Consider the following 18,890-nt stretch of genomic DNA (forward strand, 5'->3'; position numbering starts at 1 on the left):
AAGAGCTATTGGATTTGTTGTCTCTTGCTAGGGAACAAATCCCCTAAAACTTGGTGGCTTCAAACAACAAATATACATTATTTCACAGTTGTTATGGGTCAGGTGGGAAGTGGCTCAGCTTAATGGTTCTGGCTCAGGGACGCTCATGAGGTTGCAGTCAAGGTGTCAGCCGGGGCTGCATCGTCTGAAGCCTTGGTTGGCAGTGGAGGGGCTGCTCCCAAGAAGGCTCACTCCCGTGGCTGGCAGCTGGTGCTGGCTGGGATGTCATGGCTCTCTTCCACGTGACCTCTCATCCTCCAGGACCTCCCTTCTCCGTGTGGCTTCTCCCGCGAGACAGTCTGGACATCTTTACCTGGTGGCTGGACTCTGTGAGAGAAAGAAAAAGCGTGTGTTCAGGAAGAAAGGGCGAGCACCAAAAGGAGAAAGAGAACCGGAAGGAGAGAGAGAAGGCTAAGACTTAAGCCAACCTAATCATGGAAGTACCATCCCATCACTTCTGCCATAGTCTGCTTGGTAGAAGTGAGTCATAAGTCCAGCCTCTAGGGAAGGGATTACACAGGGGCACGAGTACCAGGAGGCAGGGGGCATGGGGGCCCTCTTGGAGGCTTACCCTAGCAGTAAGTTTGCCTTGACCCCTGGGGTACTGGACAGGAAGTATTAACTCCCACGGACCAAGAAAGTATCTCCAAGTCAAAGTATTTAGAGTCCCATGTTCTTACCCTTTGGTCGGGAACCCTCCAGTCGAATCCCTGAGGTCTCCAGCTCCTGCTGGCGCATGCTAGCTAAGTCTTACAGCTCTCATCGTACAGCCTCTTCCCTCCCTTATCAGGCCCAGCTCATCCTGGAATTTAATCCTTATTAGCGAACGGCGAGCGCAGCTCCCGAGAGGCTTTGTGAGGAGAAGCCTCTGCCAGACCATCCAGCACAGGGAAGTGCTAACTCTTACTAGGAAGAGGTGAGCTACCTCTGCGGAGGCACCTCCTAGAGCATCTGTCCAGATGTCCCCATCCCACCATTTCAAGGGCCAGATTTTCCAGCCAGGGTTTGAGCTTAGCACAACAGCTAGTCTAGGCTGAGCTTTTGAATGCCTCTGGAACTCTGAAACTCAGACAGTCAAGTCCTGCTTCAGTTCCTCGGCTCTGTTGGCTTTTCCACGGCAGGAAATAAGGGCCTCTTTGTAAACTACCAAATAAACCCTCTGGCTCTCACACTTAGCCTTTAGCTGTTTGTTTAACTGTTTGTTAAGGACCCTGGGTTTCTCTTCTGTGGCTGCAGCTTCAAGACATCTTAGCAATAACCAGCTAACTCTGCCCTTCTTGTAGACACTCCCCCTCCCCCCTAGTATCAGTCAAATTCCTCGACCTGTCAGGCTGTTTCCTTCCACCTGGACAGGTCCCCAGGCCACCACCAGTGAAACTCAGCCACTAGGCTGCCACCTTGTGCCAGTGGTTCTCTGTGTCCCCTGTTCTACTCAGGATGATGTCCTCAGCCTTCCTGGTGGTGAGTGAGGCAGGCCCCAAGCCCCATCTCTTCTGCCTGCCTTCTCAACCATTCCTGCGCTAGTTTGGGTTCTCTGAGAAGCAAATGCCAAGATGTGATGAAGTGCAAGAGATTATTTGCGGAAAAGGGAGGGAGCAGGATTGGGCAGGGAGTGTCTTCAGACTGTTGTGCTGGTCTGATAGCTGTTTAAGGAGGCCCGGGGAAGGATGATTGTTAGCGTTGAGACCCAGACCACAGTGTGGTTCTAAGAGCTTCAGCCAGGCCAATGGAGGGTCCTTCAGCCAGAGTTAGAGTCGTGGGCTAGGACCCCACCATGCTCAGTCATTGCTGGGAGCGGCTCTGGAAAGTGCCTGGGCACCAACCCTGGGGAGGATTCAGAGGGGCTGTCAGTCAACTCCACACCCGACCCCTCCCCAGCTTCTGGAAGGAAGCAGCAACAGGACTGAGCAGCCTTTTTTAAAAAAAACATTTCATTGGGGTATAGTTGATTTATAATGTGTTAGTTTCAGGTGTACAGCAGTGAATCAGTTATACATATACATATATCCAGTTATTTTTTCGATTCGTTTCCCATATAGGCCATTACAGGGTATTGAGTAGAGTTCCCTGTGCTCTACAGTAGGTTACTGAGCAGCCTTTTGATGGCCCCTAGTCCACAAGTGCCCCGAGTATCAAGAGCTCCATTGACTGAGCCTGTTAACTGAGCCTGGTGAGAATATGTAATTACCCTGAACCGCCAAGTATCTGACATTGAGGCCACTTCTGTCCTAGAAGCTCAGCCTGTCCTGGGCTGCCTCCACCCCTCCTCACTGGCCCTGGGTGCAGGCCTAGTTTCATGAATAAAAACTGGTAGCACATGGGATTGTGGAGAGGCGGGCAGAGACAGAGTGGGGCACTTATGGCATCCTAGGATTTACTGGTCAGGCCCAAAAAAAGCTGGGATGGGGAAGCTCCCTCAACAGCCAAGCAGATTCCTCAGCCCCAGCCAGAGGCTTGCGTTGTGATGTGATGGGGTCCCAGCTATCTCTTGCCCTGCCTTTGTGTCTGAACTTCCATCACTGGAGTCATTCCTTTGTCCAAAACATAATCTTCTCTAGGCTCTTCTCTTTTTTTTTTTTTTTTTTTTTGCGGTACGCGGGCCTCTCACTGTTGTGGCCTCTCCCGTTGTGGAGCACAGGCTCCGGATGCGCAGGCTCAGCGGCCATGGCTCACGGGCCCAGCCGCTCCGCAGCATGTGGGATCTTCCCGGACCAGGGCACGAACCCGCGTCCCCTGCATCGGCAGGCGGACTCTCAACCACTGCGCCACCAGCGAAGCCCTAGGCTCCTCTTTTTAACTGCTATTCCTCACCCTCATCCCCATCCTGCCCTCACTTCCCAAGAAGGAAGTGATTAAACCTCAAATGCTCCCTTAGGAACTCATTTTCCTGGATCTTTCCTCCATCCAGGAAAAACCCTGGGCAGTAGGGCTGCACTGGGGGTGCAGTGAGGAATGTGGTTTAGGGCAGCAGATGGGAAGCCCCAATGATTAAAAAAAAAAAAAAAAGATACACTGCATAATAGACTGCTGTTCTTTGCTAGAAAGGTGCAAGTGATCATATATTTTTCTATGTGGTATTTGCCCACTTCACCTGCCTCCAGGTATTCTAGGAAGAGATCTTTGTGTCTTTGAGGCAAGAAAACAATCTTTCATATCATGCAGTGGGTAGGGAGGAACTGCTAAGATCAGGCAGTGTTTCTGGCTCCTTTGGTACCTCCAGCAGGTGCTGGGGGAGGGGAGGACTCGGGCCAGCTCACTCCACCTCAGTGCTTGCGTGTTGTAACCTCTTCAGGGTGAAAATTATCCCAGCCCAAACCTCTAGAGGAAAGCAATCCCCCACCCCCTTCCCTTGCCCTGCAGCCGTGCAGGACTGAACACCTTGTTCCACCCGGAGAGCAGACTCGGGGATTGTTGTCATCCACAGACAGGCAGGCAGCCCGCTCTTGCTTGTTTCCAGAAGCGAGACAAAGAACTGATGCAGAAAGCCCTAGCCAGGGGATTGGCTTTTGGTCAGGAGTTCACAGACCTTGCAGGCGGAGGGGGTAAGGGCAGGGGTGCAGGTCTCAAGGGGACTGACCTCAAAGTGGAGCTGCCTCTGGGTGCTGAGGGGCAGGGAGCCCCATACTCTGCCACGTACCCCAGAGGGACCTGGAGCTGGCTGCCAAGCGTCTCTGGACCTTGGCTTCTCAATCTGTTAGTAGATGGATAGATAGATAGATAGATAGATAGATAGATAGACGGATGATAGATTAAATAGATAATAGAAAATGATAGGTAGTAATGATAAATAATAATGATAGCTGGTAATAGATAGTGACAACTAGATAATGATGGTAGATAGATAGATAATAGATAATAATAGCACCTCCCTCATAGCCTTGTTTTGTGGTTTAAGGGGAGTAAGGGGCAAAAAGTGCCCATGCCAGGCCTGGCATTCTAAAGTCTTAATAAATGAAGGCTGCTGTAAGTGTGGGTATTTCTTTAGTAGGTATTGGAGCAGCAAGTGGAGTGTTTCCAGAACTCACATGCATCTGAAATGTCCCATCGCTTCCTAATTTTTAAAAAATCAAATGAAATCCAACTCTAAGGCCCCATTCCGTCAGACTTTCAGGAGACTCAGTGTCAGTTATTATTCCGGGTTTCACAGGGTGCCCGGATGTGAGGGAGATGCCGATAGGGGACACAAGGACTGATGCATGCGCCTTGTCCAGGTTTAGGTGAGCATTTGACGTCTGCGGACCCTGCACTTCCATGCCTCTAGGGCACAGGGCCAGCCTTCACACCTGTCTCCGTGAGCCACCCCATCCTGCAACTCCCAGGTCTCCAGGTGACCCCAGGGAATGTCTCCAGGGCCTCATCACTCACCAGCCTGCGGTCCTCCTCTCCCCATCAAAGCCAGGCCCTCACCCTTCCAGCTCCCTGAGTCCCCTACCATCTGCTCTTCAACGTGGTAAGATCTTCATAACAGAGAAGGACAGGCTGGCTTCAGACAGCTTCTGCTTATAGCTCCACATCAGAGATTCCCCCATGGCGGGGAGGTGGGGAGAGCGGAGGGTTTAAGAGACTGAAATGCACATTTACTTACTTATTTATTCAAGAAATCTTGTCTGTGTGCCAGGTGCCACTGTAGTCCCTGAGATTCATTCGTGAACAAGTTTCCTCTCTCCAGAAGCTCAGTCCTGGGGCAGGGAGGATGAGTCAGATGATAAGTGTATAAACACACATAGATGGTGATTTTGCCCGGTGGTACAGCAGAAAGTGATAGAATAGAGAATGGGGCGGGAGGATGAACAGCTGGTTGGGTGGTTGAGGAAGGCCTCTCCAGGAAGGTGAGGTCTGAGCAGAGCCTCACATGCTAGGAAGCCAGCCAGGCACAGATGTGGGCAGGGGCGGTCCGGGTGGACGGAACAGCCCTGCAGCAGGATGATGGTGCAAAAGGGGGCCGGAGAAGCAACGGGAGGCCAGATCATGACCTTTCAGGCCACGGCTGGGAGAGTGGATTTGACTTGAATTCCAGCGGGAAGTGCTAAGAGAAGATTTGAAGCAGAGCAGTAACATAATCTGATTTATAGGTTTGTGTGTGTGTGTGTGTGGGGTACGCGGGTCTCTCACTGTTGTGGCCTCTCCCGTTGCGGAGCACAGGCTCAGCGGCCATGGCTCACGGGCCCAGCTGCTCCGCGGCATGTGGGATCTTCCCGGTGCCCCCGCGTCCTCTGCATCGGCAGGCGGACTCTCAACCACTGCGCCACCAGGGAAGCCCTGATTTATAGTTTTAAAAGATAACTTTGGCTGCTGGGTAGAGGACAGTTTGTATGGGGGCCTAAGTGGGAGCAGAAAATCATGAAGCTGTCTCCGTGGTACTGGGGAGACCAGGGCTCCTGAAATAAAGCAGTGGAAGAAGTGTTCTCTGGCCACATGGCTGCCTCAGTGCTTTGATACTACAGCAGCATGGCTTTCTGTCCCCCTTCCAGTAGACATTTTAATTCTCCTCTTTCTATTTAGGAATAAACACATGAAGTTTCCTGCCAAGTTATTTTAAATGTTATCCTCTGTCACAGTCAAATGAATTTGTGCTTATGGGTAGACGTGTATTCTTGCGCTGGGCTCTCTCTCTTCTCCATCTTCCGTTCCTGTTTGGTGTTTCAGAGCCTTACTCATTCATCCTCCTCTTCTCTCTTCCTTTATCTCCTTATAAGGTATGGATTTGGTCAAATCTTGCCCCATTTCTATGTCAGTTCCTCTTTGTACTGTTAAAATATAAATGCAGCCATATTAAAATTTTTGAGAGTTTATTTGAGCAAAAAATCATTTCGTATCAGGCAGGGCCCATCCAGAAGTGGTTAGGAGCGCTCCTCTGACAGGGGCTGGGGAGAGACTTAACGGAGAGAAAATGTGGAAGCAAAGAAAAGAAGTTCTTTGATTGGCTGTAGCTTGAAGCCTAGTTGGCTGTCTGTCCTTAGGTGTTGATTTCGTAAGTTTGAGGTACTTCCAGGCTTAGATTTTGGTTTGCTTACGTAGGCCGTCACATCATGGCATTAGAACCATCTCAGTCTAATGGTCTCCTTGTTTAATTAATTTAATAGTATCCTTTGATGTTCTGCAGTGGGGAAGGACATCAAAGGTAGAATGAAGATTGCTACAATAGAAGTCAGTCATACTTAGTCGTAATCATGCATTTCTTAAGCACTTACTGTGAGTCAGGCACCGAGCTAAAAATTTGCTTCATTTAATTTCGCATGGCAACATGTGAAGTAGGTATTGGTTTTGTCCCCGTTTTACAGAAGAAGAAAAGCTCTGGAAAAGTAAGCACATTTCCCCCAGGGCTCATACTAGAGTGAGAGGCGGGGCCAGCTTTCAGACCCAGGCTATCTGATTCCAACCTGCCCTCTTGATTAAACCTCTCACTCCTTCCTGCCCCCGTCGTGGGTTGTTTTAGGCTTGGCTAATGAACCCAATTTGAAATTAGAAGGATGTGGGGCTCTGTGAGCATAGACTGCAGTTCCCTTCTCTGCACCGAAGTAAAATAAACAACATGCAAATTCAAGTTTGAATGCAAATGAGCACCTATTTGTTTTCCGAGTCAACCATTCAAGCATTTTCTGTAGCAAGTCTGTGGCTTTCTGGGTCAGACTAGGACTTGATTGAATGTGATGTTGCTGTCAGTCCAGATTTGTGCCTACACATGTGTGATGGTCCCCGGAGGCCACACAACACTTAGATGTAGCCCAGCAAAGGCTCTTGCGCAACTAACTGTACCTTCCCCCCAAGAGCACAGAGCTGCTGCAGCTCTCCTAGCCCGTCCTAGCCTAATGACTTTCTTCATTTTCCTGCCTTTTGTTAATGATATTTGGCCATCACACACACACACACACACACACACACACACACACACACACACACACACACACACACACACACACACACACACACACACATAGAATTAGGATGTACTGGAAAATGTGACTTCTGTATAGGAAGTTACAAATCCAGAAATGGTCATCGTGATTCTATGTCTTCTTACACAGTAAGGCTGCCTCTCAAGACGGCACATTTTGGGGGCTGCTTGGCAGCGTCGTTGCAGCTAGCTTCCTCTCCATCCTTCCAGCTCCCAGCGGCTGAGTCCAGCTCTGTGGCTTGTGGGGTAGGAAATAGGTCAGTGGATACAGAATCCAAGGCTGTGCCTTCTTGTTCTCTGACTGTGACCGCTGATGGGCTAGGCTGCTTCTCTCTGTCTTTGCTCAGGCTACCATGAAGGCTTCTTTTCTCTTCTTTGAAATCTTAATGAGGGACTTCCCTGGTGGCACAGTGGTTAAGGATCTGCCTGCCGATGCAGGGGCCATGGGTTCGAGCTCTGGTCCGGGAAGATCCCACATGGCGCGGAGCAACTAAGCCCGTGTGCCACAACTGCTGAGCCTGCGTGCTGCAACTACTGAAGCCTGCTTGCCTAGAGCCCACGCTGTGCAACAAGAGAAGCCATTGTAATGAGAAGCCTGCACACCGCAACGAAGAGTAGCCTCCGCTCGCCACAACTAGAGAAAGCCTGGGCACAGCAGCAAAGACCCAATGCAGCCCAAAAGAACTTAATGAAACCATCCTCTAGCAAAGTCTGGCCCTCATTTTCTGCATAGACAGCGCTTAATTGTTTCACGTGTTTTATGAAAGTTGATACAGCTTCCCAGAGGAAGGCAAGCAAGGAGAAGGTAAGCATAAGCTCTCACTAAATGCTAACCATTCCTACTACCACTGCTACCACTGGTAAAATCCCTGATGCAGGGTTCATGCCTCGTAAGTCTCTTATATTCTAGAAGAGTGCTGGGTACACAATAGACATTTATTAAACACTTAGTGGCCTAGCTATATGCTTCTGTGTCACTATCTGTAAAATACTCATCGGTGTTTCCCAAACTTCAGTCATTTCCTCATTACCTTTGTGTATTGGTATACCATCTGTATGGTTGTTTTTTTCAGTATTCTTCTTTAAATCCATGGATCACTTTGGTTTTACTTGATTTCTTTTACAATTTATTTATTACATCATTTTCACAAGTGGAAAAGTAACATCTTATGCATTAAGTAAAAGGGAACTTTAAACCTAATTTATAACTATTGAAAAAAATGTTTGTCCATGTGCCATCCCAAGACTTCTCCTATATCACCTACGAAACAGGATACTGATGTCTGAGCTTTACTTGAAGGAGGCTATAGCAGAGGTTCATTGCCCTTTAGACCTTACTTCTTCCTTGTGCTCTAGACCTTTCTAACTGCCAGGATCTGCACCTGTGTGCTTGAGGGCTTTGTCCAAGACCACAGAAGGCCACCCATGCCTCTGCCCTGCTCTGTGGGCTCTCAGGGAATTCACATCCCTGAGAGTAGCCTCAACCAATGATGATGGAAATTGGTATAAAAGTACCGTAGCTCCCTCACCCCTCTGGTGGGCTACTTCTGAGGCATGGCTTTTATACTGTTTCTCAGAGTTTCTCTGTCGGGTTAAGTTCCAGTCACTTGCTGTAGTTGCTGACTAACCAGCACACCCCTTGTTGGCGGCTTTCCTTCCCTCTATCACCTTTACCTCCCACATCAACTAGTTGCTCTCAAATCCAGGTCGGCTTCTGGAGGAACCCAAACTCAGTCAGGGGTTGCTTGCAAATCAGGAGTCGATGGTCAAGTTTACACTCCCCAGCTGAGGTTTGCACGTGTGCTCTGCATGACTGTGCACTGTCTATGCAAATTTATTAAATCCTGAGTGGGAAGAAGTACGACCACACTTTGACAAATATTTATCCAGGTAACATGTTTCTACCAAAGCAACAATTGGAAAATATTTTCCAGGAAAAATGAAATTGAACGAAGTCTAAACAGTTTCTGGTAGTAATGGCTCTTTCCAACACACACAAGTAAACATGAGACAAAAGTTTTATTTGGATAATGTCCTCCCATAGAGGAAAGTCAATATGCTAAAAGCCTGGGCATTACTAAGCAGAGAAATTGGTTATAAATGCAAATAATTACTTTGAAAGAATAGTTGAAGGAGATGGTCAACGAAATAGTAGTATCATCACAACAGTGACCATGGTTAATAATTCCAAAATTCTCACAGCTTTATCGTGTGTGCTCTCATTTAACTGAACCCTCTGTATAAGAGCTGTGCCGTTGTCTCCTGCAAAAACTTAGTCCAGGCGATGAAATAACAAGACAGCCTGGGTTAAAAGGGCAAGTTTATTCTGCTTTGTTGTTGATCTAGATGTTCGGCTTATTTTCTACTTTGTCTCTTCAGAGATTCCAACATTAGTGCAGTTCCTCTGAAGGACTCCTGTGTGCTTTCTTGACATTCAGACTGGTTTTTCAGTCATTGGTGGGGCTGATCAGCAATGGAATCCAATGGTCACTCCCAAAATCTAGTCCAGATTTCTAGGTGCTGGGAATATAACAGCGAGCAAAGGAGAATGAGTCCCAGACTTCCTGGAGCTTATAGACTATTCATCAAACAAATAATTATAAAGCTGAAGTTCTGTGAAGGAAAAGGACAGTATGTTTGAGAGAGAAATCAAGCAAGTACTTATTTACTCGTGTGAGGATCATCAGCGGAGGTTTTATTCAGCTAGGAGTAACAGAAATCCAATGAACAGTGGCTTAAACAATTTAGGGTTTGTTTCTTCCCATTGGGGGATGAGAAGTCTGGAAGTAAATAGACCAGGGTTGGTATGGCAGCTCTTCAGTGTCATCAGAGTGTTAGCTTCCTTCTAACTTTCTGCCATCATCAGAATATTGTCCTTGACCTCATGCTGAGCAGAAGGCTGCTGGAGTGCTGTTCGTCATGACAGAGGTCCAGGAGCAGCAAGGGTCAAATGCAAACAGGGCTAGCTTGCTTGCTGGTTGAATTGACCTCCCTTTTAGGGAAATTTTCCAGAGGTACAATCTTAACAGCTTCTCTTCACACCTCATTGGCTTAAACTGTGTCACGTGGCTACCCCCAGTTGCAAGGGCGGCTGGGAAACGTAGTGTTTTACTGGGAACTTCCCCACCAACAAAACCAGAAGGATGCACCTAACAAGGAAGAAGGGAGAATGAATCCTGGATAGGCAACTAGCAATCTCTGCTACAGAATAAAGGTTGGAGAAAGCTCCTTTGAGGAAGTAACATCTAAGCTAATATCTAAAAATGAAGAAGGGCTTCCCTGGTGGCGCAGTGGTTGAGAGTCCGCCTGCCGATGCAGGGGACACGGGTTCGTGCCCCGGTCCGGGAGGATCCCACATGCCGCGGAGCGGCTGGGCCCGTGAGCCATGGCCGCTGAGCCTGCGCGTCCGGAGCCTGTGCTCGGCAACAGGAGAGGCCACAGCAGTGAGAGGCCCGCGTACCGCAAAAATAAATAAATAAATAAATAAATAAATAAATAAATAAATAAATAAAAATGAAGAAGAGTATCCTGTACTAACAGCAGTGGGAGAGGCATTGCAGGAAGAGAGACCAGCAATATAGGAGAGAGAGAAAGAAGGGGAGTAGGAAAGAGCTTAGCTTTCCAGGTTGAGCATCCCATCATGAACAAGGTGAGAGGATTCTAGCCCTTATCTGGCTTCCAATGAAAGGCACGAGGACTGTAGTCAAAGTATGCTGAGTAGGAATATTAAATGCCTGTTCTCAGAAAGAGAATATTATGTATCATCACTCCTCCATGACTCATGCCTTCCCAAATATCTTCAATGTTGAGCGCTTAGTACTTTTTCCACCAGAAGTATGAAATGGTGGTCCCTCTTCCTGCCAAACTTCACGTCAGCTTTGTTCTGGGCGTAGGAATAAAAGAAATCCTGTTTCCTGTCCTTTGTTTCCTGGCTGCAGCCTCTGGTTCCGCCCCCTTCTTGGTCTCACAGTGTCTGTTTCCGCCTAAGGCTCTCAAACAAGCCCACAGATCCCTTTTCTCTTCCACAGTTACTAGTTAGTCACACAGAATTATCAAAGTGGAAAATAACTTCTCTCCCTTTGTGAGGTTTTTTTTTTCCCCCTTGGATCTTTTTGTTTTGCTTTATTCTTAGGTTAATTTCCCAGACTCTTCTTTGCAAAGCCAGGAAGAAGCTAAGCAGGTGTGGAGAGCCTGCTTCTCCTAGGGAATATACTGGAGCAACGTTAGTTCAAGACCAGAAATGATATAATCAGGTCACTGGCAACAAGACGAAGACAAGGAAAAACTCCAGGGTTTTCTATCTTGGGTGTGGGAATTGAGATCTAACACTGTGGCCAGGACCCGGAGTAAAGGGTACCTTGTCTAAGAGAACAGCTTCTGGATTTGTATAAGTTCTCCCATTTCTAGGCTGGCCGACTTTCGACAAGTTATTTAACTGTTCTAAAGTTTGTGTTTTGCATTTATAGAAGAGGAGATAATAGTTCCTACCTAATCGAGTCGTTGTGAGAATTAAATAAAACAATGAAAGTAAAGTGTTTGTTGAGTGCCACGTTGAAAGCACTCAACAAATGATCATCATTATTATTACTAGTGAGATTTAGATCGGGTGCATTTTTAATTAAAATAATAAATAATGTTATTGATTCCAACAATAAGAAGAAAATATATGGAAGATTACTGGTTCCTTCATGGAGAGGCTGGCTTGGGAATCGAGGACATGTACAAGATTGGTATCACCCTGAGCCCTTCCTCTGTTATAAACTCCTTAGAGTGAGGGTTACTTAGCCTGGATGATATTATCCAAATGTGTTCTCAGTTTGAGGTCAGTCCCAGCTCTCCAACTCCCCTGGGCAGTGCCAGAGGATGAGGGAGAGACAGCCTGCTCTGGGTTCTCTCTAGGATGTCAGTGGACTAGTCTATAGATAAATGAGAAGTCCAGATTTAGGAATTGTGTTTCTCACTCTCACGATGGCAGAGAAATCTCTTTGATCTCTTTTGGAAAGGTCTCTTTGAATCTTTCCGCTGGTCTGTTTAAACTATTCTGACGTTGACTGTGATTCAGAGCTTCATTTCTCCATCCCACCAAACCACTAGCTTCTAGAAGTTAATTGTTGACCAAGATGAGAGGATTTAAGCATGGCACCATGAGTATGCCTAGTTTCCGTGTCACATGCATTTAGCTCTTTGCTGTGTCAGTTGGGATAAGCTAGGTTATGCTGTAGAATCCAGTGGTCGTAAAATCTCTGTGGCTTCAAACAACAGAAGGTTATTTTGCTCACACCACACATCCAGATCCATCTCAACTGACCCTGGCAGGGAGAAGGGGGGCACATAAAATCATGGTCTGATTCTTAAAGAGTACTGCCCACATTTCAGTAGCTCAAGTAGGTCCTGGTAGCCACACCTAACTTTAGAAAAGAGTTCTGATGTCCCTGTGTCAGGGTTTTTCTCATTCAAATGGGCCTACCTGTAGCCAGTGTGATCTAGTGGGTTTCTTGAACCTTTGAAATCATCTGGTTTGAAATTGTCAAGGACTGACCAGTGATCTAATGAAAATGAGGGAGGATGGGGGTTTTGAAATGCCCGGTAAGAGTCCCTTTTGAGAAAGCAGTAATGTGTCATCTTTGCACTATGTTCAAAATCAAACCTGTTCCATGCCTCACCTTTGAGCCTTGAAATAGAAACAGAAAGTTTGGGCCATAAAACAGTCAAGGTTTGTGCAATACCAATGGTTATTTTCCTTGAGAAATGATCAAAGCAATCTTTGTAAGGGTAATACATGTAGTTTATTGAAACTTTTCCAAGGGAGAGTTCAGGACAGAAGTGTTATGATAAATATGTCCATGTAGCTTCATTGCCTTATTCCCAATTAATTCTACTCATAATTTAGAAGTTGAGAAAGTCACCTACATGGTTGAAGGATGACTTCAGATCACACCTGCCACTTAAAACACCAAGAACACACTGGAGTTTTGGACTGTTTTGAATGAAATGTGTAAATGGAGCCAGCAGAGATATCACTATTCCTAAGTCACAGTTTATTGCCTGCCTATCACGTGCCTTGCACTGGGCAAATCATTCTGTACACATTATCACATTATCATTCTCCCAACAACAGGCAAGACTGCAGAAGCTTTGGGAGCTTACGGTGTTCTGCCCAAGGTCACTCGGCTGGTACAGGGCCCAGCCAAAGGCCTGAATCCAAAGGGCAAACTCTGAATTAATAGCAGGGAATGAACAAGACTCTACTGAGGGAACCGTATAGACTTGGTGGGAAATTTTGGTTGGTTGTTTATGTCCTAATTTGGCTGTTTTCCACATTTGAGGAACGGAGGCACAAAAGGATATAAATGGGTCTTATATCTACCAAAGATTAGCTCTAGTTCTGAAAGTAATAAAATAACATTATATCCGGTCCTCAACGGAGAGCATCATAGCTAGATTTGAGCATTTTGTGAGCTAACCAACCCTGGAAAAAGTATGATTGATACTTCAGCCTTTAGCTTATACTTCTCCTTTCAGAATTTTAGAAACTTCCACTCCTCATAAACTCAAGCCAAAGCAAGACTGTGCCTAAAAGATGGAAGAGAAAGAGCTTCCAAGGGTCCCAAGTTCAGAATCATCTGATGCTATTTAAAGGTTTAACCAAACTTACATTGGCTGAATTTTCTAGGGGTACCTGAATTTTCTAGTTCCTGGGAAGGGGCTTCTTGACACTGGCCCTTCTTTCTCCTAACCCCATGCTGGTCCCTAGGTCTAAAGACCCTACAAAATAGTTGTTGGTTCCACAATAATTTTTTGAGCAGTTCCTCCATGCTAGGCACGTGTGGTGAAACCGTGATGGACGAAACATAGTTCCTATCTTCCAGTACTTTATAGTCAGGAAACAGAACATGACACGAACAGTGAGTTCAGTTGCCATTGTATTTGAGATGCAGTGCCTCATTTAATACTCTTTCCAATGATGCTTTGGACTAAGCAGGCACCTTCATTTAAGGCAATAGGGCACAGTGGAAGGAAGGCTTGGGGACAGATAGGGACACACAGATAATAAATGATTAAGTGATTCTGTTGCCCGCTAGCCCTATTGTTTAACCTTACTGAATTCAGTTTTCCCCTCTGTAAAATGGGGATAATAATATGAGTATGAAGGGCCATTACAAGGATTAAATGAGGTAATGCATGTAAAACATCCAACATCATGCCTGGTTCACAGGAAGTGCTCAATAACTGTTAGCTAGAATCATAATAATGAAGACGTCAACAAAGGCAAGAGATAGTAATAACTGTAACAATGAGATGGGGTAGAAATAAAATAGAGGCTGCTGAGAGGAAAGGGTTCAACCACTAAAGCTGTTTGCTCTGTGGTAGTTATGCCTTAAGATGCATATTTGGATGCAATTTCCAATCTTCTTTTAAGTACGTAAAGTGTAGGCCTTTTCTTAAATTTGTGTGTAAAGGTTGAGATGCAGCTGAAGGAGAGATGGTTTAAATGGAAACCAAGCTCTTTTCCTTTTTCCCTTTTCTTTTCCTTCCCTGAGGTCCAGAACAATGAACCTCGTTTAGATAAAGAGTATTTACCGAAAGCCTGTTTCCATTTAAGGTATTTCAGCAGGACAGTGAATAATCTCTTATCCTATTGAGGAGGTTTCACTGTCATTACTGGAACAAAAACGTCATTATTAAAATAAACTCGACTTCCCATAGAATGGTTACTTTAGTTAAAAGAGCATTATTCATAATGGCTTTATAAGAATGGAAGCTATGACACCATTATCATATAGAGCACTATCAACTCGATTCTAAGAAACAGGATTCCTTGGTGGCAAGCAACAGACCCAACTGTGGCTCATTTAACCAAAAAAAAAAAGAATTTATTAGAAGGGTATGAGGTTGCTCATAGATGCCAAGGAAAAGCTGGCGAACCAGGTTTCTGAAAGCACAGGAACCAGAATAGCTCAGGGAGCAGGGTCCCTGGTCACCCCTACCAGATGAATCAACTCCATTTATTTTCAGTCTCTGCTTCATTTGTCCCAAGATTTAATTTCCTGGGAGAGAAACTCTGGTTAGGTCTTGGGTCTTAGGTCTTGGGCCTACAGGTCAGCCAGGGGGCATAGGAGCACCTTGATTGATATTCCCACCAAGCCTACCTGGAGTGGGAGAGGGGTTGTTAGTCCCAGGAGAAACTGAGGTGCTGCCACCACGAGGGGGACTAGATTATGGGAAGGCAACAAGAGTTTTACGACACAGAGAGCCTCTGGGGAAGAGGTGTTAGGGAGGGATCATCACCACAGGACTTAATGGGGAAACTGAGGCCCTGAATGAGAGTAGTTTGCCTGAGGGGTCACATGTAACAACAGAAATGAAACGTTCTGACTCCTGCCAGCCACATGGGAATTTCTTCCTTATTCTGTCCAGCTTGCTAAAGCAGTGGTTCAGAGACCTGGCAGTGTCTCAGGATTACCTGTGGAACTTGTGAAAAATAGAGGAGCTGGGTTTGGCATGGGGCTGGTGCCTCTGTATTTTTAATAAGCTTCTCATCTGATTCTGTTTACAACCAACTTGGAGGCCCACTACGCCAAGCCCCCACAGGCTCCAATATAGAAGAGGAGCATTGTAGAACTAAAAATGGAAGAAAGTGATTTTAGGGATAAAAATGTTTGAGGTCCAATTAGTGTTGGCTATCTTCATGGTTTGCGGTTTGGGGAATGTGAGGACCGGGAGGATTCTTCCTTGTTTATGACGAGCCTAGGCCAACTGGATCAGGAGGTTAGGCTGTTGTCCCAGGAAGCACTTGCAATCGCGCACCGGAGAGAGAGGGCTGGGGCCCCTCTGGGGCTGTCCTGACCATCTGTGGTGCTGCAGGAGAAGGGTCAGATTATGTGGGTAGATTACCCAAGTGCTGAGATCTGGAGCACAGAAAAGGGTTGGGAAAAAGGCCTGAGCTGGCACAGACAGGAAAGGGATCTGTTACCTTTATCTTTTTGTCTCATCACAGCTGATGACAGGCCAACCTAAGTCTCTTAACCGACTTGGAACATGGAGGAGAAGGAGGAATGCTATTCTTCTGCTGGGAATCTGCATTCCTCCACTTCTCACCTGGCTACTCATATCCATCCTCCAGATCCTTGCTTAAAGATCGTCCTCCGGGCTTCCCTGGTGGGGCAGTGGTTGAGAGTCCGCCTGCCGATGCAGGGGACGCGGGTTCGTGCCCCGGTCCGGGAGGATCCCACATGCCGCGGAGCGGCTGGGCCGGTGAGCCATGGCCACTGAGCCTGCGTGTCCGGAGCCTGTGCTCCGCAACGGGAGAGGCCACAACAGTGAGAGGCCTGCGTACCGCAAAACAAACAAACAAAAAAGATCGTCCTCCTTCCTGGTCCCCCTAATCTAACTAGGCCCCCCGCTGTTCTCTCTTGTGGACACCTGTTCTTTTCCGGGGCCAGTTTCTTGGCCGTGCAACCTGGGCAATCATACAGGGCCCTGTACTTAGAAGGACTCCGTGCTTAGTTTAATGCTCTGCTGTTGCCATCTTGAAATTCCTCATAATTTTTGAACAAGGGGCTCTCCATTTTCATTTTGACTGAGTTTTGCTGATTATATAGCTGGCCCTGTTCTTTCCTTTCCTTAAACTTAGCACCATTTAATTGCAGTAGCTCTAACATCTAGCTCTATGCCTACCACTATAGTATAGGTTTGCTAAATATTAACTTTAACCATTTGAAATTATTGTTATTTACGTTTGACTTATTAAAAAAAACATTCATATGGTTCAACCTAAAATACTCTGGATGGATGAATAAATGAATGATAGGAAGAAGAAAGATACCTTGAACACAGTGGGTTGCTGACCCAATATCCACTTGCTTCCTTCCTACCTTTCTTCCACGAAGTTTGATCAAGTGTCTGTCCTTTCCCTAGTGACTCAGAGGAGGAGACTCCATCCCTAATTCCAGAGTAGATCCTGATCAGTCTGCATATTCTTTCTCCTAAGAACAATCTTTCTTCTTCCTCTAGACATTGTCAGGTTTGAAGGAGACTCCAGGAACTGCTGCAGCCATCTGCCAGTCTAACAAGTAGACCAACTCAAAGCAGAGAGCAGAGGCCAAGGAATTTCAGAAAAGCAGAACCAGGATATGTTGTGGATGGACCCTAATCTACCCCTGAACTTCTTGTTAACGTGAGGTAATAAAATTTCTGTATTGTTTGTTTTGGTCATCTATTGCTGTGAAACAATTATCCCAAAATGGAGTGGCTTACAACAGCATCCATTTTATTTTATTTTATTTTTTTAATTTAATTTATTTATTTTCTGGTGATGTTTTATTTTTTTAACATCTTTATTGGGGTATAATTGCTTTACAATGGTGTGTTAGTTTCTGCTTTATAACAAAGTGAATCAGTTATACCTATACATATGTTCCCACATCTCTTCCCTCTTGCGTCTGCCTCCCTCCCACCCTCCCTGTCCCACCCCTCCAGGCAGTCACAGCATCCATTTTATTACAGTTACAATTTTGTGGTCCAGGAAGCCAAGCAGGTGATTCTTCTGTTCCATGTAGCATCAACTGAGGTCACTCAGTGGTATTCAGCTGGCCGATGGCCTATCTGAAGAGTCTAGGATGGCTTCTCTCATATTTGGCATCTTGGTGGTGATGGCTCGAAGTTTAGCTTCAACTGGAACCTTCAACCAGAGCACGCCCATGTGGACTTTCCTGCGTGGCCATCCAAGGTGGTCAGACTTCTGGCATGAGATGCAGGGCTCCAAAAGTGTTGTAAGAGGCAGAAAGTGGAAGATGCCAGGCTCTTCAGGCCCACGCGTGGATTGGCACAGGATCATTTCTATCATGTACTGTGGGTCAGAGCAGGCACAAAGCCCACCCAGCTTCAAAAAGAGATGACATAGCTTCTACCTCTTGATGGGAAAAGTACCAAAGAGTTTATGGCTATCGCTAATCCTCTGTGTTACGTAAGTCAACTGGAAACAGGTTTTCTGTTATTTACAGTCAAAAGGATCAGAAATCATTAAAGAAGTTCAAGGTTCTCTCAAGACTGGGAAGGTATTTCTTCCTGTTCCTCTAATATAGCGGTCTGTAAACTTTTTCGCAAAGAGCCAAATAGTAAATGTTTTAAGTTTTACAGGGCACACAACCTCTGTTGCAACGACTTGGCTTTGCCAATGACGTATGAAACCAGCCATGGAAAATATATAAATGAATGAGATGTGTTCCAAAACATTTTTATTTATGATCGCTGAAATTCGAATTTTGTATAATTTTCATGCATCATGAAATATTTTTTTTTCCAGCCATTTAAAAATGTAAAAGCCATTCTTAGCTTTTGAGCTATACAAATAAAGAAGGCAGGCCACATTTGGTCCCTGGACCCTATTCTACCTACCCCTACCGTAATGCAAGCTTGCTGCAAGCTCAGGGCCTTCGCATGTGCTGACTCTCTGTCCTCTCCGAGGTCTTCATGTGGTTTGTACCTTCTCTTCATTTGGGTTTTAACTCAGATATTACCTCCTCAGAACAGCCTTCTCTGATCACTCTATCTAAAATAGTCCCCTAACTCTGAAACATATTATCCCCTTATATTTTCTTTTATTTTTAATGTCTTTTTATTGTGGTAAAAGTCACATAATATAAAACATACTATTTTAACCATATTTAACTGTACAGTTCAGCGGCTCAAAGTACATTCACATTGTTGTGCAACTCTCACCATCATCCGTCTCCCGAATTTTTCACCTTCCTAAACTGAAACTCTGTCCGCTTCAAACACTAACTCCCCATTCCCCTCCTCCACACACCCCCTCACCCCCAGGCCCCTGGCATCTACCAGTGTACTTTCTGACTCTGTGAATTTGACTATTCTAGGTACCTCGTATAAGTGGAATCAAACGGTATTTGTCTGCACTTAACGTATATTGGAATGCATTTTTAAAATTAATATATAT

General features: G+C 45.9%; 1 long non-coding RNA gene across 1 annotated transcript in view; it reads left to right on the forward strand.

The window, feature by feature from the left end:
• Window positions 1-17,103, forward strand: part of LOC132518504 (uncharacterized) — a 33,403-nt gene extending 16,300 nt beyond the window's left edge. Inside the window, exon 4 of the long non-coding RNA XR_009539901.1 lies at window positions 16,949-17,103. This is a non-coding gene — a long non-coding RNA (uncharacterized LOC132518504). The remainder of the gene's footprint in view (window positions 1-16,948) is intronic.
• The last annotated feature ends 1,787 nt before the right edge of the window (window positions 17,104-18,890 follow it).

The sequence above is a fragment of the Lagenorhynchus albirostris genome, chromosome 3 (genome assembly GCF_949774975.1).
Source record: "Lagenorhynchus albirostris chromosome 3, mLagAlb1.1, whole genome shotgun sequence".
In the NCBI taxonomy this organism is placed as follows: Eukaryota; Metazoa; Chordata; class Mammalia; order Artiodactyla; family Delphinidae; genus Lagenorhynchus; species Lagenorhynchus albirostris.